At 46.0% G+C, this 22,723-nt stretch overlaps 40 non-coding genes and 8 pseudogenes across 40 annotated transcripts; all 48 read left to right on the top strand.

The window, feature by feature from the left end:
• Nucleotides 1-340: 340 nt before the first annotated feature.
• LOC148793564 (5S ribosomal RNA) lies at nt 341-456 on the top strand (annotated as a pseudogene).
• A 389-nt stretch (nt 457-845) lies between these two features.
• Nucleotides 846-964, top strand: LOC148793563 (5S ribosomal RNA). Its single transcript, XR_016068985.1, has one exon. It is a non-coding gene; the product is annotated as a 5S ribosomal RNA (ribosomal RNA).
• A 354-nt stretch (nt 965-1,318) lies between these two features.
• Nucleotides 1,319-1,437, top strand: LOC148793562 (5S ribosomal RNA). Its single transcript, XR_016070806.1, has one exon. It is a non-coding gene; the product is annotated as a 5S ribosomal RNA (ribosomal RNA).
• Nucleotides 1,438-1,791: 354 nt separating this feature from the next.
• On the top strand, nt 1,792-1,910 carry LOC148793561 (5S ribosomal RNA). The gene has a single exon (XR_016073000.1). It is a non-coding gene; the product is annotated as a 5S ribosomal RNA (ribosomal RNA).
• Nucleotides 1,911-2,264: 354 nt separating this feature from the next.
• Nucleotides 2,265-2,383, top strand: LOC148793560 (5S ribosomal RNA; annotated as a pseudogene).
• A 354-nt stretch (nt 2,384-2,737) lies between these two features.
• Nucleotides 2,738-2,856, top strand: LOC148793559 (5S ribosomal RNA). The gene has a single exon (XR_016071514.1). It is a non-coding gene; the product is annotated as a 5S ribosomal RNA (ribosomal RNA).
• Nucleotides 2,857-3,211: 355 nt separating this feature from the next.
• Nucleotides 3,212-3,330, top strand: LOC148793558 (5S ribosomal RNA). The gene has a single exon (XR_016072991.1). It is a non-coding gene; the product is annotated as a 5S ribosomal RNA (ribosomal RNA).
• Nucleotides 3,331-3,684: 354 nt separating this feature from the next.
• Nucleotides 3,685-3,803, top strand: LOC148793557 (5S ribosomal RNA). The gene has a single exon (XR_016073501.1). It is a non-coding gene; the product is annotated as a 5S ribosomal RNA (ribosomal RNA).
• Nucleotides 3,804-4,157: 354 nt separating this feature from the next.
• On the top strand, nt 4,158-4,276 carry LOC148793556 (5S ribosomal RNA). The gene has a single exon (XR_016074696.1). It is a non-coding gene; the product is annotated as a 5S ribosomal RNA (ribosomal RNA).
• Nucleotides 4,277-4,631: 355 nt separating this feature from the next.
• LOC148793555 (5S ribosomal RNA) lies at nt 4,632-4,750 on the top strand. The gene has a single exon (XR_016074667.1). It is a non-coding gene; the product is annotated as a 5S ribosomal RNA (ribosomal RNA).
• Nucleotides 4,751-5,104: 354 nt separating this feature from the next.
• On the top strand, nt 5,105-5,223 carry LOC148793554 (5S ribosomal RNA). The gene has a single exon (XR_016075328.1). It is a non-coding gene; the product is annotated as a 5S ribosomal RNA (ribosomal RNA).
• Nucleotides 5,224-5,577: 354 nt separating this feature from the next.
• On the top strand, nt 5,578-5,696 carry LOC148793553 (5S ribosomal RNA). The gene has a single exon (XR_016073672.1). It is a non-coding gene; the product is annotated as a 5S ribosomal RNA (ribosomal RNA).
• A 355-nt stretch (nt 5,697-6,051) lies between these two features.
• LOC148793552 (5S ribosomal RNA) lies at nt 6,052-6,170 on the top strand. The gene has a single exon (XR_016069031.1). It is a non-coding gene; the product is annotated as a 5S ribosomal RNA (ribosomal RNA).
• A 354-nt stretch (nt 6,171-6,524) lies between these two features.
• LOC148793551 (5S ribosomal RNA) lies at nt 6,525-6,643 on the top strand. The gene has a single exon (XR_016070651.1). It is a non-coding gene; the product is annotated as a 5S ribosomal RNA (ribosomal RNA).
• Nucleotides 6,644-6,998: 355 nt separating this feature from the next.
• LOC148793550 (5S ribosomal RNA) lies at nt 6,999-7,117 on the top strand. Its single transcript, XR_016069391.1, has one exon. It is a non-coding gene; the product is annotated as a 5S ribosomal RNA (ribosomal RNA).
• Nucleotides 7,118-7,471: 354 nt separating this feature from the next.
• LOC148793549 (5S ribosomal RNA) lies at nt 7,472-7,590 on the top strand. Its single transcript, XR_016075129.1, has one exon. It is a non-coding gene; the product is annotated as a 5S ribosomal RNA (ribosomal RNA).
• A 355-nt stretch (nt 7,591-7,945) lies between these two features.
• On the top strand, nt 7,946-8,064 carry LOC148793548 (5S ribosomal RNA; annotated as a pseudogene).
• A 354-nt stretch (nt 8,065-8,418) lies between these two features.
• LOC148793547 (5S ribosomal RNA) lies at nt 8,419-8,537 on the top strand. Its single transcript, XR_016070091.1, has one exon. It is a non-coding gene; the product is annotated as a 5S ribosomal RNA (ribosomal RNA).
• Nucleotides 8,538-8,892: 355 nt separating this feature from the next.
• LOC148793546 (5S ribosomal RNA) lies at nt 8,893-9,011 on the top strand. The gene has a single exon (XR_016071199.1). It is a non-coding gene; the product is annotated as a 5S ribosomal RNA (ribosomal RNA).
• Nucleotides 9,012-9,364: 353 nt separating this feature from the next.
• On the top strand, nt 9,365-9,483 carry LOC148793545 (5S ribosomal RNA). Its single transcript, XR_016069357.1, has one exon. It is a non-coding gene; the product is annotated as a 5S ribosomal RNA (ribosomal RNA).
• A 354-nt stretch (nt 9,484-9,837) lies between these two features.
• On the top strand, nt 9,838-9,956 carry LOC148793544 (5S ribosomal RNA; annotated as a pseudogene).
• A 353-nt stretch (nt 9,957-10,309) lies between these two features.
• LOC148793543 (5S ribosomal RNA) lies at nt 10,310-10,428 on the top strand. Its single transcript, XR_016075050.1, has one exon. It is a non-coding gene; the product is annotated as a 5S ribosomal RNA (ribosomal RNA).
• Nucleotides 10,429-10,782: 354 nt separating this feature from the next.
• Nucleotides 10,783-10,901, top strand: LOC148793542 (5S ribosomal RNA; annotated as a pseudogene).
• Nucleotides 10,902-11,255: 354 nt separating this feature from the next.
• Nucleotides 11,256-11,374, top strand: LOC148793541 (5S ribosomal RNA; annotated as a pseudogene).
• Nucleotides 11,375-11,729: 355 nt separating this feature from the next.
• Nucleotides 11,730-11,848, top strand: LOC148793540 (5S ribosomal RNA). Its single transcript, XR_016069885.1, has one exon. It is a non-coding gene; the product is annotated as a 5S ribosomal RNA (ribosomal RNA).
• A 354-nt stretch (nt 11,849-12,202) lies between these two features.
• Nucleotides 12,203-12,321, top strand: LOC148793539 (5S ribosomal RNA). The gene has a single exon (XR_016069899.1). It is a non-coding gene; the product is annotated as a 5S ribosomal RNA (ribosomal RNA).
• A 354-nt stretch (nt 12,322-12,675) lies between these two features.
• LOC148793538 (5S ribosomal RNA) lies at nt 12,676-12,794 on the top strand. The gene has a single exon (XR_016068984.1). It is a non-coding gene; the product is annotated as a 5S ribosomal RNA (ribosomal RNA).
• A 354-nt stretch (nt 12,795-13,148) lies between these two features.
• LOC148793537 (5S ribosomal RNA) lies at nt 13,149-13,267 on the top strand. Its single transcript, XR_016071513.1, has one exon. It is a non-coding gene; the product is annotated as a 5S ribosomal RNA (ribosomal RNA).
• A 355-nt stretch (nt 13,268-13,622) lies between these two features.
• LOC148793536 (5S ribosomal RNA) lies at nt 13,623-13,741 on the top strand. The gene has a single exon (XR_016075112.1). It is a non-coding gene; the product is annotated as a 5S ribosomal RNA (ribosomal RNA).
• Nucleotides 13,742-14,095: 354 nt separating this feature from the next.
• On the top strand, nt 14,096-14,214 carry LOC148793535 (5S ribosomal RNA). Its single transcript, XR_016070609.1, has one exon. It is a non-coding gene; the product is annotated as a 5S ribosomal RNA (ribosomal RNA).
• A 354-nt stretch (nt 14,215-14,568) lies between these two features.
• Nucleotides 14,569-14,687, top strand: LOC148793534 (5S ribosomal RNA). The gene has a single exon (XR_016073665.1). It is a non-coding gene; the product is annotated as a 5S ribosomal RNA (ribosomal RNA).
• Nucleotides 14,688-15,042: 355 nt separating this feature from the next.
• Nucleotides 15,043-15,161, top strand: LOC148793533 (5S ribosomal RNA). Its single transcript, XR_016073553.1, has one exon. It is a non-coding gene; the product is annotated as a 5S ribosomal RNA (ribosomal RNA).
• A 354-nt stretch (nt 15,162-15,515) lies between these two features.
• On the top strand, nt 15,516-15,634 carry LOC148793532 (5S ribosomal RNA; annotated as a pseudogene).
• A 354-nt stretch (nt 15,635-15,988) lies between these two features.
• LOC148793531 (5S ribosomal RNA) lies at nt 15,989-16,107 on the top strand. Its single transcript, XR_016068983.1, has one exon. It is a non-coding gene; the product is annotated as a 5S ribosomal RNA (ribosomal RNA).
• A 355-nt stretch (nt 16,108-16,462) lies between these two features.
• LOC148793530 (5S ribosomal RNA) lies at nt 16,463-16,581 on the top strand. Its single transcript, XR_016071512.1, has one exon. It is a non-coding gene; the product is annotated as a 5S ribosomal RNA (ribosomal RNA).
• A 355-nt stretch (nt 16,582-16,936) lies between these two features.
• On the top strand, nt 16,937-17,055 carry LOC148793529 (5S ribosomal RNA). Its single transcript, XR_016069657.1, has one exon. It is a non-coding gene; the product is annotated as a 5S ribosomal RNA (ribosomal RNA).
• A 354-nt stretch (nt 17,056-17,409) lies between these two features.
• LOC148793528 (5S ribosomal RNA) lies at nt 17,410-17,528 on the top strand. The gene has a single exon (XR_016072999.1). It is a non-coding gene; the product is annotated as a 5S ribosomal RNA (ribosomal RNA).
• A 354-nt stretch (nt 17,529-17,882) lies between these two features.
• On the top strand, nt 17,883-18,001 carry LOC148793527 (5S ribosomal RNA). Its single transcript, XR_016070127.1, has one exon. It is a non-coding gene; the product is annotated as a 5S ribosomal RNA (ribosomal RNA).
• A 355-nt stretch (nt 18,002-18,356) lies between these two features.
• LOC148793526 (5S ribosomal RNA) lies at nt 18,357-18,475 on the top strand. The gene has a single exon (XR_016069649.1). It is a non-coding gene; the product is annotated as a 5S ribosomal RNA (ribosomal RNA).
• Nucleotides 18,476-18,733: 258 nt separating this feature from the next.
• LOC148793525 (5S ribosomal RNA) lies at nt 18,734-18,852 on the top strand. Its single transcript, XR_016070428.1, has one exon. It is a non-coding gene; the product is annotated as a 5S ribosomal RNA (ribosomal RNA).
• Nucleotides 18,853-19,206: 354 nt separating this feature from the next.
• Nucleotides 19,207-19,325, top strand: LOC148793524 (5S ribosomal RNA). The gene has a single exon (XR_016071147.1). It is a non-coding gene; the product is annotated as a 5S ribosomal RNA (ribosomal RNA).
• Nucleotides 19,326-19,680: 355 nt separating this feature from the next.
• LOC148793523 (5S ribosomal RNA) lies at nt 19,681-19,799 on the top strand. The gene has a single exon (XR_016072603.1). It is a non-coding gene; the product is annotated as a 5S ribosomal RNA (ribosomal RNA).
• A 354-nt stretch (nt 19,800-20,153) lies between these two features.
• On the top strand, nt 20,154-20,272 carry LOC148793522 (5S ribosomal RNA). The gene has a single exon (XR_016075620.1). It is a non-coding gene; the product is annotated as a 5S ribosomal RNA (ribosomal RNA).
• Nucleotides 20,273-20,627: 355 nt separating this feature from the next.
• LOC148793521 (5S ribosomal RNA) lies at nt 20,628-20,746 on the top strand. Its single transcript, XR_016069005.1, has one exon. It is a non-coding gene; the product is annotated as a 5S ribosomal RNA (ribosomal RNA).
• A 354-nt stretch (nt 20,747-21,100) lies between these two features.
• On the top strand, nt 21,101-21,219 carry LOC148793520 (5S ribosomal RNA). Its single transcript, XR_016075314.1, has one exon. It is a non-coding gene; the product is annotated as a 5S ribosomal RNA (ribosomal RNA).
• A 354-nt stretch (nt 21,220-21,573) lies between these two features.
• Nucleotides 21,574-21,692, top strand: LOC148793519 (5S ribosomal RNA). Its single transcript, XR_016075543.1, has one exon. It is a non-coding gene; the product is annotated as a 5S ribosomal RNA (ribosomal RNA).
• A 355-nt stretch (nt 21,693-22,047) lies between these two features.
• Nucleotides 22,048-22,166, top strand: LOC148793518 (5S ribosomal RNA). Its single transcript, XR_016069648.1, has one exon. It is a non-coding gene; the product is annotated as a 5S ribosomal RNA (ribosomal RNA).
• A 258-nt stretch (nt 22,167-22,424) lies between these two features.
• LOC148793517 (5S ribosomal RNA) lies at nt 22,425-22,543 on the top strand (annotated as a pseudogene).
• Nucleotides 22,544-22,723: the final 180 nt, after the last annotated feature.

The following is a 22,723-nucleotide window of genomic DNA, read 5'->3' as shown; positions in this document are numbered from 1 at the left end:
TTTATTTTGATTTGTATTTGCAAATTCCATTTGTTGTTTCGGCGATACAACTGGAAACAACGCGTCGGATACTCGGACCATTTGCGGCACGATCGTCATTACTGAGTGGCAACGATGCAAGTACCGGACTTTCGGCATTCGTCATGCATTGTGGGCCCCGCGATAGTATTGCATCTATCCGGAGGTGCGGCAGATCTGAAAAGCAAACACTCCGCTCACGTAGGAGCTTGTGCACGGTTACCAAGGGAGGAAGGCTACATACACATTTTTTTCAAATCTAAAACAATTAATGGAGGGGAGCAAGATAGTGCATAAAGATCTAAGCGAGCATGAATTACTCTGGTGTGATCATACCAGCACTAATGCACCGGATCCCATCAGAACTCCGAAGTTAAGCGTGCTTGGGTGAGAGTAGTACTAGGATGGGTGACCTCCTGGGAAGTCCTAGTACAACTCTCACCCAAGCACGCTTAACTCCTCGTGTTGCACCCCAATTTTATTAATATTTTATTTCGATATCGTATTTACAAATTCCATTTGTCGTTTCGGCGAGACAAACGCAAACAACGCGCCGGATACTCGGACCATTTGCGGCACGATTGTCAATACTGAATGGGAACCGTGCAAAAACCGGGCTTTTGGCATTCATCGTGCATTGTGGGCCCCGCGATAATATTGCATCTATCCGGGGTGCGGCATATCTGAAAACAAACACTCTACTCACGTAGGAGCTTGTGCACGGTTACCAAGGGAGGAAGGCTGCATACACAGTTTTTTCAAGTCTAAAACAATTAATGGAGGGGAGCAAGATAGTGCACAAAGATCTAAGCGAGCATGAATTAAATTGGTGCGATCATACCAGCACTAATGCACCGGATTCCATCAGAACTCCAAAGTTAAGCGTGCTTGGGCGAGAGTAGTACTAGGATGGGTGACCTCCTGGGAAGTCCTCGTGTTGCACCCCAATTTTATTAATATTTTATTTTGATTTGTATTTGCAAATTCCATTTGTTGTTTCTGGGAGACAACTGGAAACAATGCATCGGATACTCGGACCATTTGCGGCACGATCGTCATTACTGAAAGGCAACGATGCAAGAACCGGGCTTTCGGCATTCGTCATGCATTGTGGTCCCCGCGATAGTATTGCATCTATCCGGAGGTGCGGCAGATCTGAAAAGCAAACACTTCGCTCACGTAGGAGCTTGTGCACGGTTACCAAGGGAGGAAGGCTGCATACACAGTTTTTTCAAGTCTAAAACAATTAATGGAGGGGAGCAAGATAGTGCATAAAGATCTAAGCGAGCATGAATTAAGTGGGTGCGATCATACCAGCACTAATGCACTGGATCCCATCAGAACTCCAAAGTTAAGCGTGCTTGGGCGAGAGTAGTACTAGGATGGGTGACCTCCTGGGAAGTCCTCGTGTTGCACCCCAATTTTATTAATATTTTATTTTGATTTGTATTTGCAAATTCCATTTGTTGTTTCTGGGAGACAACTGGAAACAATGCGTCGGATACTCGGACCATTTGCGGCACGATCGTCATTACTGAATGTCAACGATGCAAGAACCGGGCTTTCGGCATTCGTCATGCATTGTGGGCCCCGCGATAGTATTGCATCTATCCGGAGGTGCGGCAGATCTGAAAAGCAAACACTCGGCTCACGTAGGATCTTGTGCACGGTTACCAAGGGAGGAAGGCAGCATACACATTTTTTTCAAATCTAAAACAAATAATGGAGGGGAGCAAGATAGTTCATAAAAATCTAAGCGAGCATGAATTAAACGGGTGCGATCATACCAGCACTAATGCACCGGATCCCATCAGAACTCCGAAGTTAAGTGTGCTTGGGCGAGAATAGTACTAGGATGGGTGACCTCCGGGGAAGTCCTCGTGTTGCACCCCAATTTTATTAATATTTTATTTCGATATCGTATTTACAAATTCCATTTGTCGTTTCGGCGAGACAAACGCAAACAACGCGCCGGATACTCGGACCATTTGCGGCACGATTGTCAATACTGAATGGGAACCGTGCAAAAACCGGGCTTTTGGCATTCATCGTGCATTGTGGGCCCCGCGATAATATTGCATCTATCCGGGGTGCGGCATATCTGAAAAGCAAACACTCTACTCACGTAGGAGCTTGTGCACGGTTACCAAGGGAGGAAGGCTGCATACACAGTTTTTTCAAGTCTAAAACAATTAATGGAGGGGAGCAAGATAGTGCACAAAGATCTAAGCGAGCATGAATTAAATTGGTGCGATCATACCAGCACTAATGCACCGGATTCCATCAGAACTCCAAAGTTAAGCGTGCTTGGGCGAGAGTAGTACTAGGATGGGTGACCTCCTGGGACGTCCTCGTGTTGCACCCCAATTTTATTAATATTTTATTTTGATTTGTATTTGCAAATTCCATTTGTTGTTTCTGGGAGACAACTGGAAACAATGCATCGGATACTCGGACCATTTGCGGCACGATCGTCATTACTGAATGGCAACGATGCAAGAACCGGGCTTTCGGCATTCGTCATGCATTGTGGTCCCCGCGATAGTATTGCATCTATCCGGAGGTGCGGCAGATCTGAAAAGCAAACACTTCGCTCACGTAGGAGCTTGTGCACGGTTACCAAGGGAGGAAGGCTGCATACTCATTTTTTTCAAATCTAAATCAATTAATGGAAGGGAGCAAGATAGTTCATAAAGATCTAAGCGAGCATGAATTAAACGGGTGCGATCATACCAGCACTAATGCACCGGATCCCATCAGAACTCCGAAGTTAAGTGTGCTTGGGCGAGAATAGTACTAGGATGGGTGACCTCCTGGGAAGTCCTCGTGTTGCACCCCAATTTTATTAATATTTTATTTCATTATCGTATTTACAAATTCCATTTGTCGTTTCGGCGAGACAAACGCAAACAACGCGCCGGATACTCGGACCATTTGCGGCACGATTGTCAATACTGAATGGGAACCGTGCAAAAACCGGGCTTTTGGCATTCGTCGTGCATTGTGGGCCCCGCGATAATATTGCATCTATCCGGGGGTGCGGCAGATCTGAAAAGCAAACACTCTACTCACGTAGGAGCTTGTGCACGGTTACCAAGGGAGGAAGGCTGCATACACAGTTTTTTCAAGTCTAAAACAATTAATGGAGGGGAGCAAGATAGTGCATAAAGATCTAAGCGAGCATGAATTAAGTGGCTGCGATCATACCAGCACTAATGCACTGGATCCCATCAGAACTCCAAAGTTAAGCGTGCTTGGGCGAGAGTAGTACTAGGATGGGTGACCTCCTGGGAAGTCCTCGTGTTGCACCCCAATTTTATTAATATTTTATTTTGATTTGTATTTGCAAATTCCATTTGTTGTTTCTGGGAGACAACTGGAAACAATGCGTCGGATACTCGGACCATTTGCGGCACGATCGTCATTACTGAATGTCAACGATGCAAGAACCGGGCTTTCGGCATTCGTCATGCATTGTGGGCCCCGCGATAGTATTGCATCTATCCGGAGGTGCGGCAGATCTGAAAAGCAAACACTCCGCTCACGTAGGATCTTGTGCACGGTTACCAAGGGAGGAAGGCAGCATACACATTTTTTTCAAATCTAAAACAAATAATGGAGGGGAGCAAGATAGTTCATAAAAGTCTAAGCGAGCATGAATTAAACGGGTGCGATCATACCAGCACTAATGCACCGGATCCCATCAGAACTCCGAAGTTAAGTGTGCTTGGGCGAGAATAGTACTAGGATGGGTGACCTTCGGGGAAGTCCTCGTGTTGCACCCCAATTTTATTAATATTTTATTTTGATTTGTATTTGCAAATTCCATTTGTTGTTTCGGCGATACAACTGGAAACAACGCGTCGGATACTCGGACCATTTGCGGCACGATCGTCATTACTGAGTGGCAACGATGCAAGTACCGGACTTTCGGCATTCGTCATGCATTGTGGGCCCCGCGATAGTATTGCATCTATCCGGAGGTGCGGCAGATCTGAAAAGCAAGCACTCCGCTCACGTAGGAGCTTGTGCACGGTTACCAAGGAAGGAAGGCTGCCTACACATTTTTTTCAAATCTAAAACAATTAATGGAAGGGAGCAAGATAGTTCATAAAGATCTAAGCGAGCATGAATTAAACGGGTGCGATCATACGAGCACTAATGCACCGGATCCCATCAGAACTCCGAAGTTAAGTGTGCTTGGGCGAGAGTAGTACTAGGATGGGTGACCTCCTGGGAAGTCCTCGTGTTGCACCCCAATTTTATTAATATTTTATTGCGATATCGTATTTACAAATTCCATTTGTCGTTTCGGCGAGACAAACGCAAACAATGCGCCGGATACTCGGACCATTTGCGGCACGATTGTCAATACTGAATGGTAACCGTGCAAAAACCGGGCTTTTGGCATTCGTCGTGCATTGTGGGCCCCGCGATAATATTGCATCTATCCTGGGGTGCGGCAGCTCTGAAAAGCAAACACTCTACTCACGTAGGAGCTTGTGCACGGTTACCAAGGGAGGAAGGCTGGATACACAGTTTTTTCAAGTCTAAAACAATTAATGGAGGGGAGCAAGATAGAGCATAAAGATCTAAGCGAGCATGAATTAAACGGGTGTGATCATACCAGCACTAATGCACCGGATCCCATCAGAACTCCGAAGTTAAGTATGCTAGGGCGAGAGTAGTACTAGAATGGGTGACCTCCTGGGAAGTCCTCGTGTTGCACCCCAATTTTATTAATATTTTATTTTGATTTGTATTTGCAAATTCCATTTGTTGTTTCGGCGATACAACAGGAAACAACGCGTCGGATACTCGGACCATTTGCGGCACGATCGTCATTACTGAATGGCAACGATGCAAGAACCGGGCTTTTGGCATTCGTCGTGCATTGTGGGCCCCGCGATAATATTGCATCTATCCGGGGGTGCGGCAGATCTGAAAAGCAAACAATCCGCTCATGTAGGAGCTTGTGCACGGTTACCAAGGGAGGAAGGCTGCATACACAGTTTTTTCAAGTCTAAAACAATTAATGAAGGGGAGCAAGATAGTGCATAAAGATCTAAGCGAGCATGAATTAAACGGGTGCGATCATACCAGCACTAATGCACCGGATCCCATCAGAACTCCGAAGTTAAGTATGCTTGGACGAGAGTAGTACTAGAATGGGTGACCTCCTGGGAAGTCCTCGTGTTGCACCCCAATTTTATTAATATTTTATTTTGATTTGTATTTGTAAATTCCATTTGTTGTTTCGGCGATACAACTGGAAACAACGCGTCGGATACTCGGACCTTTTGCGGCACGATCGTCATTACTGAATGGCAACGATGCAAGAACCGGGCTTTCGGCATTCGTCATGCATTGTGGACCCCGCGATAGTATTGCATCTATCCGGAGGTGCGGCAGATCTGAAAAGCAAACACTCCGCTCACGTAGGATCTTGTGCACGGTTACCAAGGGAGGAAGGCAGCATACACATTTTTTTCAAATCTAAAATAAATAATGGAGGGGAGCAAGATAGTTTATAAAGATCTAAGCGAGCATGAATTAAACGGGTGCGTTCATACCAGCACTAATGCACCGGATCCCATCAGAACTCCGAAGTTAAGTGTGCTTGGGCGAGAGTAGTACTAGAATGGGTGACCTCCTGGGAAGTCCTCGTGTTGCACCCCAATTTTCTTAATATTTTATTTTGATTTGTATTTGCAAATTCCATTTGTTGTTTCGGCGATACAACTGGAAACAACGCGTCGGATACTCGGACCATTTGCGGCACGATCGTCATTACTGAATGGCAACGATGCTGGAACCGGGCTTTCGGCATTCGTCGTGCATTGTGGGCCCCGCGATAGTATTTGCATTTATCCGGTGGTTCGGCAGATCTGAAAAGCAAACAATCCGCTCACGTAGGAGCTTGTGCACGGTTACCAAGGGAGGAAGGCTGCATACACAGTTTTTTCAAATCTAAAACAATTAATGGAGGGGAGCAAGATAGTGCATAAAGATCTAAGCGAGCATAAATTAAACGGGTGCGATCATACCAGCACTAATGCACCGGATCCCATCAGAACTCCGAAGTTAAGTATGCTTGGCCGAGAGTAGTACTAGAATGGGTGACCTCCTGGGAAGTCCTCGTGTCGCACCCCAATTTTATTAATATTTTATTTTGATTTGTATTTGCAAATTCCTTTTGTTGTTTCGGCGATACAACTGGAAACAATGCGTCGGATACTCGGACCATTTGCGGCACGGTCGTCATTACTGAATGGCAACGATGCAAGAACCGGGCTTTCGGCATTCGTCATGCATTGTGGACCCCGCGATAGTATTGCATCTATACGGAGGTGCGGCAGATCTGAAAAGCAAACACTCCGCTCACGTAGGAGCTTGCGCACAGTTACCAAGGGAGGAAGGCTGCATACACATTTTTTTCAAATCTAAAACAAATAATGGAGGGGAGCAAGATAGTTCATAAAGATCTAAGCGAGCATGAATTAAACGGGTGCGATCGTTCCAGCACTAATGCACCGGATCCCATCAGAACTCCGAAGTTAAGTGTGCTTGGGCGAGAGTAGTACTAGGATGGGTGACCTCCTGCAAAGTCCTCGTGTTGCACCCCAATTTTATTAATATTTTATTTCGATATCGTATTTGCAAATTCCATTTGTCGTTTCGGCGAGATAAACGCAAACAACGCCCCGGATACTCGGACCATTTGCGGCACGATTGTCTATACTGAATGGGAACCGTGCAAAAACCGGGCTCTTGGCATTCGTCGTGCATTGTGGGCCCCGCGATAATATTGCATCTATCCGGGGGTGCGGCAGATCTGAAAAGCAAACAATCCGCTCATGTAGGAGCTTGTGCACGGTTACCAAGGGAGGAAGGCTGCATACACACTTTTTTCAAGTCTAAAACAATTAATGGAGGGGAGCAAGATAGTGCATAAAGATCTAAGCGAGCATGAATGAAACGGGTGCGATCATACCAGCACTAATGCACCGGATCCCATCAGAACTCCGAAATTAAGTATGCTTGGGCGAGAGTAGTACTAGAATGGGTGACCTCCTGGGAAGTCCTCGTGTTGCACCCCAATTTTATTAATATTTTATTTTGATTTGTATTTGCAAATTCCATCTGTAGTTTCGGCGATACAACTGGAAACAACGCGTCGGATACTCGGACCATTTGCGGCACGATCGTCATTACTGAATGGCAACGATGCAAGAACCGGGCTTTCGGCATTCGTCATGCATTGTGGGCCCCGCGATAGTATTGCATCTATCCGGAGGTGCGGCAGATCTGAAAAACAAACACTTCGCTCACGTAGGAGCTTGTGCACGGTTACCAAGGGAGGAAGGCTGCATACACATTTTTTTCAAATCTAAAACAATTAATGGAAGGGAGCAAGATAGTTCATAAAGATCTAAGCGAGCATGAATTAAACGGGTGCGATCATACCCGCACTAATGCACTGGATCCCATCAGAACTCCGAAGTTAAGTGTGTTTGGGCGAGAGTAGTACTAGGATGGGTGACCTCCTGGGAAGTCCTCGTGTTGCACCCCAATTTTGTTAATATTTTATTTCGATATCGTATTTACAAATTCCATTTGTCGTTTCGGCGAGACAAACGCAAACAACGCGCCGGATACTCGGACCATTTGCGGCACGATAGTCAATACTGAATGGGAACCGTGCAAAAACCGGGCTTTTGGCATTCGTCGTGCATTGTGGGCCCCGCGATAATATTGCATCTATCCGGGGGTGCGGCAGATTTGAAAAGCAAACACTCTACTCACGTAGGAGCTTGTGCACGGTTACCAAGGGAGGAAGGCTGCATACACTGTTTTTTCAAGTCAAAAACAATTAATGGAGGGGAGCAAGATAGTGCATAAAGATCTAAGCGAGCATGAATTAAATGGGTGCGGTCATACCCACACTAATGAACCGGATCCCATCAGAACTCCAAAGTTAAGCGTGCTTGGGCGAGAGTAGTAGTAGGGTGGGTGACCTCCTGGGAAGTCCTCTTGTTGCACCCCAATTTTATTAATATTTTATTTTGATTTGTATTTGCAAATTCCATTTGTTGTTTCTGGGAGACAACTGGAAACAATGTGTCGGATACTCGGACCATTTGCGGCACGATTGTCATTACTGAATGGCAACGATGCAAGAACCGGGCTTTCGGCATTCGTCATGCATTGCGGGCCCCGCGATAGTATTGCATCTATCCGGAGGTGCGGCAGATCTGAAAAGCAAACACTCCGCTCACGTAGGATCTTGTGCACGGTTACCAAGGGAGGAAGGCAGCATACACATTTTTTTCAAATCTAAAACAAATAATGGAGGGGAGCAAGATAGTTCATAAAGATCTAAGCGAGCATGAATTAAACGGGTGCGATCATACCAGCACTAACGCATCGGATCCCATTAGAACTCCGAAGTTAAGTGTGCTTGGGCGACAGTAGTACTAGGATGGGTGACCTCCTGGGAAGTCCTCGTGTTGCACCCCAATTTTATTAATATTTTATTTTGATATCGTATTTGCAAATTCCATTTGTCGTTTCGGGGAGACAAACGCAAACAACACGCCGGATACTCGGACCATTTGCGGCACGATCGTCATTACTGAATGGGAACCGTGCAAAAACCGGGCTTTTGGCATTCGTCGTGCATTGTGGGCCCCGCAATAGTATTGCATCTATCCGGGGGTGCGGCAGATCTATAAAGCAAACACTCTGCTCACGTAGGAGCTTGTGCACGGTTACCAAGGGAGGAAGGCTGCATACAAAGTTTTTTCAAATCTAAAACAATTAATGGAGGGGAGCAAGATAGTGCATTAAGATCTAAGCGAGCATGAATTAAACGGGTGCGATCATACCAGCACTAAAGCACCGGATCCCATCAGAACTCCGAAGTTAAGTGTGCTTGGGCGAGAGTAGTACTAGAATGGGTGACCTCCTGGGAAGTCCTCGTGTTGCACCCCAATTTTATTAATATTTTATTTTGATTTGTATTTGCAAATTCCATTTGTTGTTTCGGCGATACAACTGAAACAACGCGTCGGATACTCGGACCATTTGCGGCACGATCGTCATTACTGAGTGGCAACGATGCAAGTACCGGACTTTCGGCATTCGTCATGCATTGTGGGCCCCGCGATAGTATTGCATCTATCCGGAGGTGCGGCAGATCTGAAAAGCAAACACTCCGCTCACGTAGGAGCTTGTGCACGGTTACCAAGGGAGGAAGGCTGCATACACATTTTTTTCAAATCTAAAACAATTAATGGAGGGGAGCAAGATAGTGCATAAAAATCTAAGCGACCATGAATTAATCGGGTGCGATCATTCCAGCACTAATGCACCGGATCCCATCAGAACTCCGAAGTTTAGCGTGCTTGGGCGAGAGTAGTACTAGGATGGGTGACCTCCTGGGAAGGCCTCGCGTTGCACCCCAATTTTATTAATATTTTATTTTGATTTGTATTTGCAAATTCCATTTGTTGTTTCGGCGATACAACTGGAAACAACACGTCGGATACTCGGACCATTTGCGGCACGATCGTCATTACTGAATGGCAACGATGCTGGAACCGGGCTTTCGGCATTCGTCGTGCATTGTGGGCCCCGCGATAGTATTGCATTTATCCGGTGGTGCGGCAGATCTGAAAAGCAAACATTCCGCTCACGTAGGAGCTTGTGCACGGTTACCAAGGGAGGAAGGCTGCATACACAGTTTTTTCAAATCTAAAACAATTAATGGAGGGGAGCAAGATAGTGCATAAAGATCTAAGCGAGCATGAATTAAACGGGTAAGATCATACCAGCACTAATGCACTGGATCCCATCAGAACTCCGAAATTAAGTGTGCTTGGGCGAGAGTAGTACTAGAATAGGTGACCTCCTGGGAAGTCCTCGTGTTGCACCCCAATTTTATTAATATTTTATTTTGATTTGTATTTGCAAATTCCATTTGTTGTTTCGGCGATACAACTGAAACAACGCGTCGGATACTCGGACCATTTGCGGCACGATCGTCATTACTGAGTGGCAACGATGCAAGTACCGGACTTTCGGCATTCGTCATGCATTGTGGGCCCCGCGATAGTATTGCATCTATCCGGAGGTGCGGCAGATCTGAAAAACAAACACTCCGCTCACGTAGGAGCTTGTGCACGGTTACCAAGGGAGGAAGGGTGCATACACATTTTTTTCAAATCTAAAACAATTAATGGAGGGGAGCAAGATAGTGCATAAAGATCTAAGCGAGCATGAATTAATCGGGTGCGATCATACCAGCACTAATGCACCGGATCCCATCAGAACTCCGAAGTTTAGCGTGCTTGGGCGAGAGTAGTACTAGGATGGGTGACCTCCTGGGAAGGCCTCGCGTTGCACCCCAATTTTCTTAATATTTTATTTTGATTTGTATTTGCAAATTCCATTTGTTGTTTCGGCGATACAACTGGAAACAACACGTCGGATACTCGGACCATTTGCGGCACGATCGTCATTACTGAATGGCAACGATGCAGGAACCGGGCTTTCGGCATTCGTCGTGCATTGTGGGCCCCGCGATAGTATTGCATCTATCCAGGGGTGCGGCAGATCTGAAAAGCAAACACTCTGCTCACGTAGGAGCTTGTGCACGGTTACCAAGGGAGGAAGGCTGCATACACAGTTTTTTCATGTCTAAAACAATTAATGGAGGGGAGCAAGATAGTGCATAAAGATCTAAGCGAGCATGAATGAAATGGGTACGATCATAGCAGCACTAATGCACTGAATCCCATCAGAACTCCGAAGTTAAGCGCGCTTGTGCGAGAGTAGTACTAGGATGGGTGACTTCCGGGGAAGTCCTCGTGTTGCACCCCAATTTTGTTAATATTTTATTTTGATTTGTATTTGCAAATTCCATTTGTTGTTTCTGGGAGACTACTGGAAACAATGCGTCGGATACTCGGACCATTTGCGGCACGATTGTCATTACTGAATGGCAACGATGCAGGAACCGGGCTTTCGGCATTCGTCGTGCATTGTGGGTCCCGCGATAGTATTGCATTTATCCGGTGGTGCGGCAGATCTGAAAAGCAAACAATTCGCTCACGTAGGAGCTTGTGCACGGTTACCAAGGGAGGAAGGCTGCATACACAGTTTTTTCAAATCTAAAACAATTAATGGAGGGGAGCAAGATAGTGCATAAAGATCTAAGCGAGCATGAATTTAACGGCTGCGATCATACCAGCACTAATGCACCGGATCCCATCAGAACTAAGAAGTTAAGTGTGCTTGGGCGAGAGTAGTACTGGAATGGGTGACCTCCTGGGAAGTCCTCGTGTTGCACCCCAATTTTATTAATATTTTATTTCGATATCGTATTTGCAAATTCCATTTTTCGTTTCGGCGAGACAAACGCAAACAACGCGCCGGATACTCGGACCATTTGCGGCACGATCGTCATTACTGAATGGGAACCGTGCAAAAACCGGGCTTTTGGCATTCGTCGTGCATTGTGGGCCCCGCGATAGTATTGCATATATCCGGGGGTGCGGCAGATCTGAAAAGCAAACACTCTACTCACGTAGGAGCTTGTGCACGGTTACCAAGGGAGGAAGGCTGCATACACAGTTTTTTCAAGTCTCAAACAATTAATGGAGGGGAGCAAGATAGTGCATAAAGATCTAAGCGAGCATGAATTAAGTGGGTGCGATCATACCAGCACTAATGCACCGGATCCCATCATAACTCCAAAGTTAAGCGTGCTTGGGCGAGAGTAGTACTAGGATGGGTGACCTCTTGGGAAGTCCTCGTGTTGCACCCCAATTTTATTAATATTTTATTTTGATTTGTATTTGCAAATTCCATTTGTTGTTTCGGCGATACAACTGGAAACAACGCGTCGGATACTCGGACCATTTGCGGCACGATCGTCATTACTGAGTGGCAACGATGCAAGTACCGGACTTTCGGCATTCGTCATGCATTGTGGGCCCCGCGATAGTATTGCATCTATCCGGAGGTGCGGCAGATCTGAAAAGCAAACACTCCGCTCACGTAGGAGCTTGTGCACGGTTACCAAGGGAGGAAGGCTACATACACATTTTTTTCAAATCTAAAACAATTAATGGAGGGGAGCAAGATAGTGCATAAAGATCTAAGCGAGCATGAATTAATCTGGTGTGATCATACCAGCACTAATGCACCGGATCCCATCAGAACTTCGAAGTTAAGCGTGCTTGGGTGAGAGTAGTACTAGGATGGGTAACCTCCTGGGAAGTCCTCGTGTTGCACCCCAATTTTATTAATATTTTATTTCGATATCGTATTTACAAATTCCATTTGTCGTGTCGGCGAGACAAACGCAAACAACGCGCCGGATACTCGGACCATTTGCGGCACGATTGTCAATACTGAATGGGAACCGTGCAAAAACCGGGCTTTTGGCATTCATCGTGCATTGTGGGCCCCGCGATAATATTGCATCTATCCGGGGTGCGGCATATCTGAAAAGCAAACACTCTACTCACGTAGGAGCTTGTGCACGGTTACCAAGGGAGGAAGGCTGCATACACAGTTTTTTTAAGTCTAAAACAATTAATGGAGGGGAGCAAGATAGTGCACAAAGATCTAAGCGAGCATGAATTAAATTGGTGCGATCATACCAGCACTAATGCACCGGATTCCATCAGAACTCCAAAGTTAAGCGTGCTTGGGCGAGAGTAGTACTAGGATGGGTGACCTCCTGGGAAGTCCTCGTGTTGCACCCCAATTTTATTAATATTTTATTTTGATTTGTATTTGCAAATTCCATTTGTTGTTTCTGGGAGACAACTGGAAACAATGCATCGGATACTCGGACCATTTGCGGCACGATCGTCATTACTGAATGGCAACGATGCAAGAACCGGGCTTTCGGCATTCGTCATGCATTGTGGTCCCCGCGATAGTATTGCATCTATCCGGAGGTGCGGCAGATCTGAAAAGCAAACACTTCGCTCACGTAGGAGCTTGTGCACGGTTACCAAGGGAGGAAGGCTGCATACACATTTTTTTCAAATCTAAATCAATTAATGGAAGGGAGCAAGATAGTTCATAAAGATCTAAGCGAGCATGAATTAAACGGGTGCGATCATACCAGCACTAATGCACCGGATCCCATCAGAACTCCGAAGTTAAGTGTGCTTGGGCGAGAATAGTACTAGGATGGGTGACCTCCTGGGAAGTCCTCGTGTTGCACCCCAATTTTATTAATATTTTATTTCATTATCGTATTTACAAATTCCATTTGTCGTTTCGGCGAGACAAACGCAAACAACGCGCCGGATACTCGGACCATTTGCGGCACGATTGTCAATACTGAATGGGAACCGTGCAAAAACCGGGCTTTTGGCATTCGTCGTGCATTGTGGGCCCCGCGATAATATTGCATCTATCCGGGGGTGCGGCAGATCTGAAAAGCAAACACTCTACTCACGTAGGAGCTTGTGCACGGTTACCAAGGGAGGAAGGCTGCATACACAGTTTTTTCAAGTCTAAAACAATTAATGGAGAGGAGCAAGATAGTGCATAAAGATCTAAGCGAGCATGAATTAACTGGGTGCGATCATACCAGCACTAATGCAACGGATCCCATCAGAACTCCAAAGTTAAGCGTGCTTGGGCGAGAGTAGTACTAGGATGGGTGACCTCCTGGGAAGTCCTCGTGTTGCACCCCAATTTTATTAATATTTTATTTTGATTTGTATTTGCAAATTCCATTTGTTGTTTCTGGGAGACAACTGGAAACAATGCGTCGGATACTCGGACCATTTGCGGCACGATCGTGATTACTGAATGGCAACGATGCAAGAACCGGGCTTTCGGCATTCGTCATGCATTGTGGGCCCCGCGATAGTATTGCATCTATCCGGAGGTGCGGCAGATCTGAAAAACAAACACTCCGCTCACGTAGGAGCTTGTGCACGGTTACCAAGGGAGGAAGGGTGCATACACATTTTTTTCAAATCTAAAACAATTAATGGAGGGGAGCAAGATAGTGCATAAAGATCTAAGCGAGCATGAATTAATCGGGTGCGATCATACCAGCACTAATGCACCGGATCCCATCAAAACTCCGAAGTTTAGCGTGCTTGGGCGAGAGTAGTACTAGGATGGGTGACCTCCTGGGAAGGCCTCGCGTTGCACCCCAATTTTCTTAATATTTTATTTTGATTTGTATTTGCAAATTCCATTTGTTGTTTCGGCGATACAACTGGAAACAACACGTCGGATACTCGGACCATTTGCGGCACGATCGTCATTACTGAATGGCAACGATGCAGGAACCGGGCTTTCGGCATTCGTCGTGCATTGTGGGCCCCGCGATAGTATTGCATCTATCCAGGGGTGCGGCAGATCTGAAAAGCAAACACTCTGCTCACGTAGGAGCTTGTGCACGGTTACCAAGGGAGGAAGGCTGCATACACAGTTTTTTCAAATCTTAAACAATTAATGGAGGGGAGCAAGATAGTGCATAAAGATCTAAGCGAGCATGAATTTAACGGCTGCGATCATACCAGCACTAATGCACCGGATCCCATCAGAACTCCGAAGTTAAGTGTGCTTGGGCGAGAGTAGTACTGGAATGGGTGACCTCCTGGGAAGTCCTCGTGTTGCACCCCAATTTTATTAATATTTTATTTCGATATCGTATTTGCAAATTCCATTTTTCGTTTCGGCGAGACAAACGCAAACAACGCGCCGGATACTCGGACCATTTGCGGCACGATCGTCATTACTGAATGGGAACCGTGCAAAAACCGGGCTTTTGGCATTCGTCGTGCATTGTGGGCCCCGCGATAGTATTGCATCTATCCGGGGGTGCGGCAGATCTGAAAAGCAAACACTCTACTCACGTAGGAGCTTGTGCACGGTTACCAAGGGAGGAAGGCTGCATACACAGTTTTTTCAAGTCTAAAACAATTAATGGAGGGGAGCAAGATAGTGCATAAAGATCTAAGCGAGCATGAATTAAACGGGTGCGATCATATCAGCACTAATGCACCGGATCCCATAAGAACTCCGAAGTTAAGCGTGCTTGGGCGAGAGCAGTACTAGGATGGGTGACCTCTTGGGAAGTCCTCGTGTTGCACCCCAATTTTATTAATATTTTATTTTGATTTGTATTTGCAAATTCCATTTGTTGTTTCGGCGATACAACTGGAAACAACGCGTCGGATACTCGGACCATTTGCGGCACGATCGTCATTACTGAGTGGCAAAGATGCAAGTACCGGACTTTCGGCATTCGTCATGCATTGTGGGCCCCGCGATAGTATTGCATTTATCCGGAGGTGCGGCAGATCTGAAAAGCAAACACTCCGCTCACGTAGGAGCTTGTGCACGGTTACCAAGGGAGGAAGGCTACATAAACATTTTTTTCAAATCCTAAACAATTAATGGAGGGGAGCAAGATAGTGCATAAAGATCTAAACGAGCATGAATTAACCTGGTGTGATCATACAAGCACTAATGCACCGGATCCCATCAGAACTTCGAAGTTAAGCGTGCTTGGGTGAGAGTAGTACTAGGATGGGTGACCTCCTGGGAAGTCCTCGTGTTGCACCCCAATTTTATTAATATTTTAGTTCGATATCGTATTTACAAATTCCATTTGTCGTTTCGGCGAGACAAACGCAAACAACGCGCCGGATACTCGGACCATTTGCGGCACGATTGTCAATACTGAATGGGAACCGTGCAAAAACCGGGCTTTTGGCATTCATCGTACATTGTGGGCCCCGCGATAATATTGCATCTATCCGGGGTGCGGCATATCTGAAAAGCAAACACTCTACTCACGTAGGAGCTTGTGCACGGTTACCAAGGGAGGAAGGCTGAATACACAGTTTTTTCAAGTCTAAAACAATTAATGGAGGGGAGCAAGATAGTGCACAAAGATCTAAGCGAGCATGAATTAAATTGGTGCGATCATACCAGCACTAATGCACCGGATTCCATCAGAACTCCAAAGTTAAGCGTGCTTGGGCGAGAGTAGTACTAGGATGGGTGACCTCCTGGGAAGTCCTCGTGTTGCACCCCAATTTTATTAATATTTTATTTTGATTTGTATTTGCAAATTCCATTTGTTTGTTTCTGGGAGACAACTGGAAACAATGCATCGGATACTCGGACCATTTGCGGCACGATCGTCATTACTGAATGGCAACGATGCAAGAACCGGGCTTTCGGCATTCGTCATGCATTGTGGTCCCCGCGATAGTATTGCATCTATCCGGAGGTGCGGCAGATCTGAAAAGCAAACACTTCGCTCACGTAGGAGCTTGTGCACGGTTACCAAGGGAAGAAGGCTGCATACACATTTTTTTCAAATCTAAATCAATTAATGGAAGGGAGCAAGATAGTTCATAAAGATCTAAGCGAGCATGAATTAAACGGGTGCGATCATACCAGCACTAATGCACCGGATCCCATCAGAACTCCGAAGTTAAGTGTGCTTGGGCGAGAATAGTACTAGGATGGGTGACCTCCTGGGAAGTCCTCGTGTTGCACCCCAATTTTATTAATATTTTATTTCATTATCGTATTTACAAATTCCATTTGTCGTTTCGGCGAGACAAACGCAAACAACGCGCCGGATACTCGGACCATTTGCGGCACGATTGTCAATACTGAATGGGAACCGTGCAAAAACCGGGCTTTTGGCATTCGTCGTGCATTGTGGGCCCCGCGATAATATTGCATCTATCCGGGGGTGCGGCAGATCTGAAAAGCAAACACTCTACTCACGTAGGAGCTTGTGCACGGTTACCAAGGGAGGAAGGCTGCATACACAGTTTTTTCAAGTCTCAAACAATTAATGGAGGGGAGCAAGATAGTGCATAAAGATCTAAGCGAGCATGAATTAAGTGGGTGCGATCATACCAGCACTAATGCACCGGATCCCATCATAACTCCAAAGTTAAGCGTGCTTGGGCGAGAGTAGTACTAGGATGGGTGACCTCCTGGGAAGTCCTCGTGTTGCACCCCAATTTTATTAATATTTTATTTTGATTTGTATTTGCAAATTCCATTTGTTGTTTCTGGGAGACAACTGGAAACAATGCGTCGGATACTCGGACCATTTGCGGCACGATCGTCATTACTGAATGGCAACGATGCAAGAACCGGGCTTTCGGCATTCGTCATGCATTGTGGGCCCCGCGATAGTATTGCATCTATCCGGAGGTGCGGCAGATCTGAAAAGCAAACACTCCGCTCACGTAGGATCTTGTGCACGGTTACCAAGGGAGGAAGGCAGCATACACATTTTTTTCAAATCTAAAACAAATAATGAAGGGGAGCAAGATAGTTCATAAAAATCTAAGCGAGCATGAATTAAACGGGTGCGATCATACCAGCACTAATGCACCGGATCCCATCAGAACTCCGAAGTTAAGTGTGCTTGGGCGAGAATAGTACTAGGATGGGTGACCTCCGGGGAAGTCCTCGTGTTGCACCCCAATTTTATTAATATTTTATTTTGATTTGTATTTGCAAATTCCATTTGTTGTTTCGGCGATACAACTGGAAACAACGCGTCGGATACTCGGACCATTTGCGGCCCGATCGTCATTACTGAGTGGCAACGATGCAAGTTCCGGACTTTCGGCATTCGTCATGCATTGTGGGCCCCGCGATAGTATTGCATCTATCCGGAGGTGCGGCAGATCTGAAAAACAAGCACTCCGCTCACGTAGGAGCTTGTGCACGGTTACCAAGGGAGGAAGGCTGCCTACACATTTTTTTCAAATCTAAAACAATTAATGGAAGGGAGCAAGATAGTTCATAAAGATCTAACCGAGCAAGAATTAAACGGGTGCGATCATACGAGCACTAATGCACCGGATCCCATCAGAACTCCGAAGTTAAGTGTGCTTGGGCGATAGTAGTACTAGGATGGGTGACCTCCTGGGAAGTCCTCGTGTTGCACCCCAATTTTATTAATATTTTATTGCGATATCGTATTTACAAATTCCATTTGTCGTTTCGGCGAGACAAACGCAAACAACGCGCCGGATACTCGGACCATTTGCGGCACGATTGTCAATACTGAATGGTAACCGTGCAAAAACCGGGCTTTTGGCATTCGTCGTGCATTGTGGGCCCCGCGATAATATTACATCTATCCGGGGGTGCGGCAGCTCTGAAAAGCAAACACTCTACTCACGTAGGAGCTTGTGCACGGTTACCAAGGGAGGAAGGCTGGATACACAGTTTTTTCAAGTCTAAAACAATTAATGGAGGGGAGCAAGATAGTGCATAAAGATCTAAGCGAGCATGAATTAAACGGGTGCGATCATACCAGCACTAATGCACCGGATCCAATCAGAACTCCGAAGTTAAGTATGCTTGGGCGAGAGTAGTACTAGAATGGGTGACCTCCTGGGAAGTCCTCGTGTTGCACCCCAATTTTATTAATATTTTATTTTGACTTGTATTTGCAAATTCCATTTGTTGTTTCGGCGATACAACAGGAAACAACGCGTCGGATACTCGGACCATTTGCGGCACGATCGTCATTACTGAATGGCAACGATGCAAGAACCGGGCTTTCGGCATTCGTTACCAAGGGAGGAAGGCTGCATACACAGTTTTTTCAAGTCTAAAACAATTAATGGAGGGGAGCAAGATAGTGCATAAAGATCTAAGCGAGCATGAATTAAACGGTTGCGATCATACCAGCACTAATGCACCAGATCCCATAAGAACTGTGAAGTTAAGCGTGCTTGGGCGAGAGTAGTACTAGGATGGGTGACCTCCTGGGAAGTCCTCGTGTTGCACCCCAATTTTATTAATATTTTATTTTGATTTGTATTTGCAAATTCCATTTGTTGTTTCTGGGAGACAACTGGAAACAATGCGTCGGATACTCGGACCATTTGCGGCACGATCGTCATTACTGAATGGCAACGATGCAAGAACCGGGCTTTCGGCATTCGTCATGCATTGTGGGCCCCGCGATAGTATTGCATCTATCCGGAGGTGCGGCAGATCTGAAAAGCAAACACTACGCTCACGTAGGAGCTTGTGCACGGTTACCAAGGGAGGAAGGCTGCATACACATTTTTTTCAAATCTAAAACAATTAATGGAGGGGAGCAAGATAGTGCATAAAGATCTAAGCGAGCATGAATTAAACGGGTGCGATCATACCAGCACTAATGCACCGGATCCCATCAGAACTCCGAAGTTAAGTGTGCTTGGGCGAGAGTAGTACTAGGATGGGTGACCTCGTGGGAAGTCCTCGTGTTGCACCCCAATTTTATTAATATTTTATTTCGATATCGTATTTACAAATTCCATTTGTCGTTTCGGCGAGACAAACGCAAACAACGCACCGGATACTCGGACCATTTGCGGCACGATTGTCAATACTGAATGGGAGCCGTGCAAAAACCGGGCTTTTGGCATTCGTCGTGCATTGTGGGCCCCGCGATAATATTGCATCTATCCGGGGGTGCGGCAGATCTGAAAAGCAAACAATCCGCTCATGTTGGAGCTTGTGCACGGTTACCAAGGGAGGAAGGCTGCATACACAGTTTTTTCAAATCTAAAACAATTAATGGAGTGGAGCAAGATAGTGCATAAAGATCTAAGCGAGCATGAATTAAACGGGTGCAATCATACCAGCACAAATGCACCGGATCCCATCAGAACTCCGAAGTTAAGTATGCTTGGGCGAGAGTAGTACTAGAATGGGTGACCTCCTGGGAAGTCCTCGTGTTGCACCCCAATTTTATTAATATTTTATTTTGATTTGTATTTGTAAATTCCATTTGTTGTTTCGGCGATACAACTGGAAACAACGCGTCGGATACTCGGACCTTTTGCGGCACGATCGTCATTACTGAATGGCAACGATGCAAGAACCGGGCTTTCGGCATTCGTCATGCATTGTGGACCCCGCGATAGCATTGCATCTATCCGGAGGTGCGGCAGATCTGAAAAGCAAACACTCCGCTCACGTAGGATCTTGTGCACGGTTACGAAGGGAGGAAGGCAGCATACACATTTTTTTCAAATCTAAAATAAATAATGGAGGGAAGCAAGATAGTTTATAAAGATCTAAGCGAGCATGAATTAAACGGGTGCGTTCATACCAGCACTAATGCACCGGATCCTATCAGAACTCCGAAGTTAAGTGTGCTTGGGCGAGAGTAGTACTAGGATGGGTGACCTCCTGGGAAGTCCTCGTGTTGCACCCCAATTTTATTAATACTTTATTTCGATATCGTATTTACAAATTCCATTTGTCGTTTCGGCGAGACAAACGCAAACAACGCGCCGGATACTCGGACCATTTGCGGCACGATTATCAATAATGAATGGGAACCGTGCAAAAACCGGGCTTTTGGCATTCGTCGTGCATTGTGGGCCCCGCGATAATATTGCATCTATCCGGGGGTGCGGCAGATCTGAAAAGCAAACACTCTACTCACGTAGGAGCTTGTGCACGGTTACCAAGGGAGGAAGGCTGCATACACAGTTTTTTCAAGTCTAAAACAATTAATGGAGGGGAGCAAGATAGTGCATAAAGATCTAAGCGAGCATGAATTAAATGGGTGCGATCGTACCAGCACTAATGCACCGGATCCCATCAGAACTCCGAAGTTAAGTATGCTTGGGCGAGAGTAGTACTAGAATGGGTGACCTCCTGGGAAGTCCTCGTGTTGCACCCCAATTTTATTAATATTTTATTTTGATTTGTATTTGCAAATTCCATTTGTTGTTTCGGCGATACAACTGGAAACAACGCGTCGGATACTCGGACCATTTGCGGCACGATCGTCATTTCTGAATGGCAACGATGCAAGAACCGGGCTTTCGTCAATCGTCATGCATTGTGGACCCCGCGATAGTATTGCATCTATCCGGAGGTGCGGCAGATCTGAAAAGCAAACACTCCGCTCACGTAGGAGCTTGTGCACGGTTACCAAGGGAGGAAGGCTGCATACACAGTTTTTTCAAGTCTAAAACAATTAATGGAGGGGAGCAAGATAGTGCATAAAGATCTAAGCGAGCATGAATTAAACGGTTGCGATCATACCAGCACTAATGCACCGGATCCCATAAGAACTCCGAAGTTAAGCGTGCTTGGGCGAGAGTAGTACTAGGATGGGTGACCTCCTTGGAAGTCCTCGTGTTGCACCCCAATTTTATTAATATTTTATTTTGATTTGTATTTGCAAATTCCATTTGTTGTTTCTGGGAGACAACTAGAAACAATGCGTCGGATACTCGGACCATTTGCGGCACGATCGTCATTACTGAATGGCAACGATGCAAGAACCGGGCTTTCGGCATTCGTCATGCATTGTGGGCCCCGTGATAGTATTGCATCTATCCGGAGGTGCGGCAGATCTGAAAAGCAAACACTCCGCTCACGTAGGATCCTGTGCACGGTTACCAAGGGAGGAAGGGTGCATACACATTTTTTTCAAATCTAAAACAATTAATGGAAGGCAGCAAGATAGTTCATAAAGATCTAAGCGAGCATGAATTAAATGGGTGCGATCATACCAGCACTAATGCACCGGATCCCATCAGAACTCCGAAGTTAAGTGTGCTTGGGCGAGAGTTGTACTAGGATGGGTGACCTCCTGGGAAGTCCTCTTGTTGCACCCCAATTTTATTAATATTTTATTTCGATATCGTATTTACAAATTCCATTTGTCGTTTCGGCGAGACAAACGCAAACAACGCGCCGGATACTCGGACCATTTGCGGCACGATTGTCAATACTGAATGGGAACCGTGCAAAAACCAGGCTTTTGGCATTCGTCGTGCATTGTGGGCCCCGCGATAATATTGCATCTATCCGGGGGTGCGGCAGATCAGAAAAGCAAACAATCCGCTCATGTAGGAGCTTGTGCACGGTTACCAAGGGAGGAAGGCTGGATACACAGTTTTTTCAAGTCTAAAACAATTAATGGAGGGGAGCAAGATAGTGCATAAAGATCTAAGCGAGCATGAATTAAACGGGTGCGATCATACCAGCACTAATGCACCGGATCCAATCAGAACTCCGAAGTTAAGTATGCTTGGGCGAGAGTAGTACTAGAATGGGTGACCTCCTGGGAAGTCCTCGTGTTGCACCCCAATTTTATTAATATTTTATTTTGACTTGTATTTGCAAATTCCATTTGTTGTTTCGGCGATACAACAGGAAACAACGCGTCGGATACTCGGACCATTTGCGGCACGATCGTCATTACTGAATGGCAACGATGCAAGAACCGGGCTTTCGGCATTCGTTACCAAGGGAGGAAGGCTGCATACACAGTTTTTTCAAGTCTAAAACAATTAATGGAGGGGAGCAAGATAGTGCATAAAGATCTAAGCGAGCATGAATTAAACGGTTGCGATCATACCAGCACTAATGCACCAGATCCCATAAGAACTGTGAAGTTAAGCGAGCTTGGGCGAGAGTAGTACTAGGATGGGTGACCTCCTGGGAAGTCCTCGTGTTGCACCCCAATTTTATTAATATTTTATTTTGATTTGTATTTGCAAATTCCATTTGTTGTTTCTGGGAGACAACTGGAAACAATGCGTCGGATACTCGGACCATTTGCGGCACGATCGTCATTACTGAATGGCAACGATGCAAGAACCGGGCTTTCGGCATTCGTCATGCATTGTGGGCCCCGCGATAG

The sequence above is a fragment of the Nelumbo nucifera genome, chromosome 4 (genome assembly GCF_055504915.1).
Source record: "Nelumbo nucifera cultivar China Antique chromosome 4, China Antique-T2T, whole genome shotgun sequence".
Taxonomy (NCBI): Eukaryota; Viridiplantae; Streptophyta; class Magnoliopsida; order Proteales; family Nelumbonaceae; genus Nelumbo; species Nelumbo nucifera.
The sequence above is the reverse complement of the archived record's forward strand: the minus strand, read 5'-3'. Positions and strand labels throughout refer to the sequence as shown.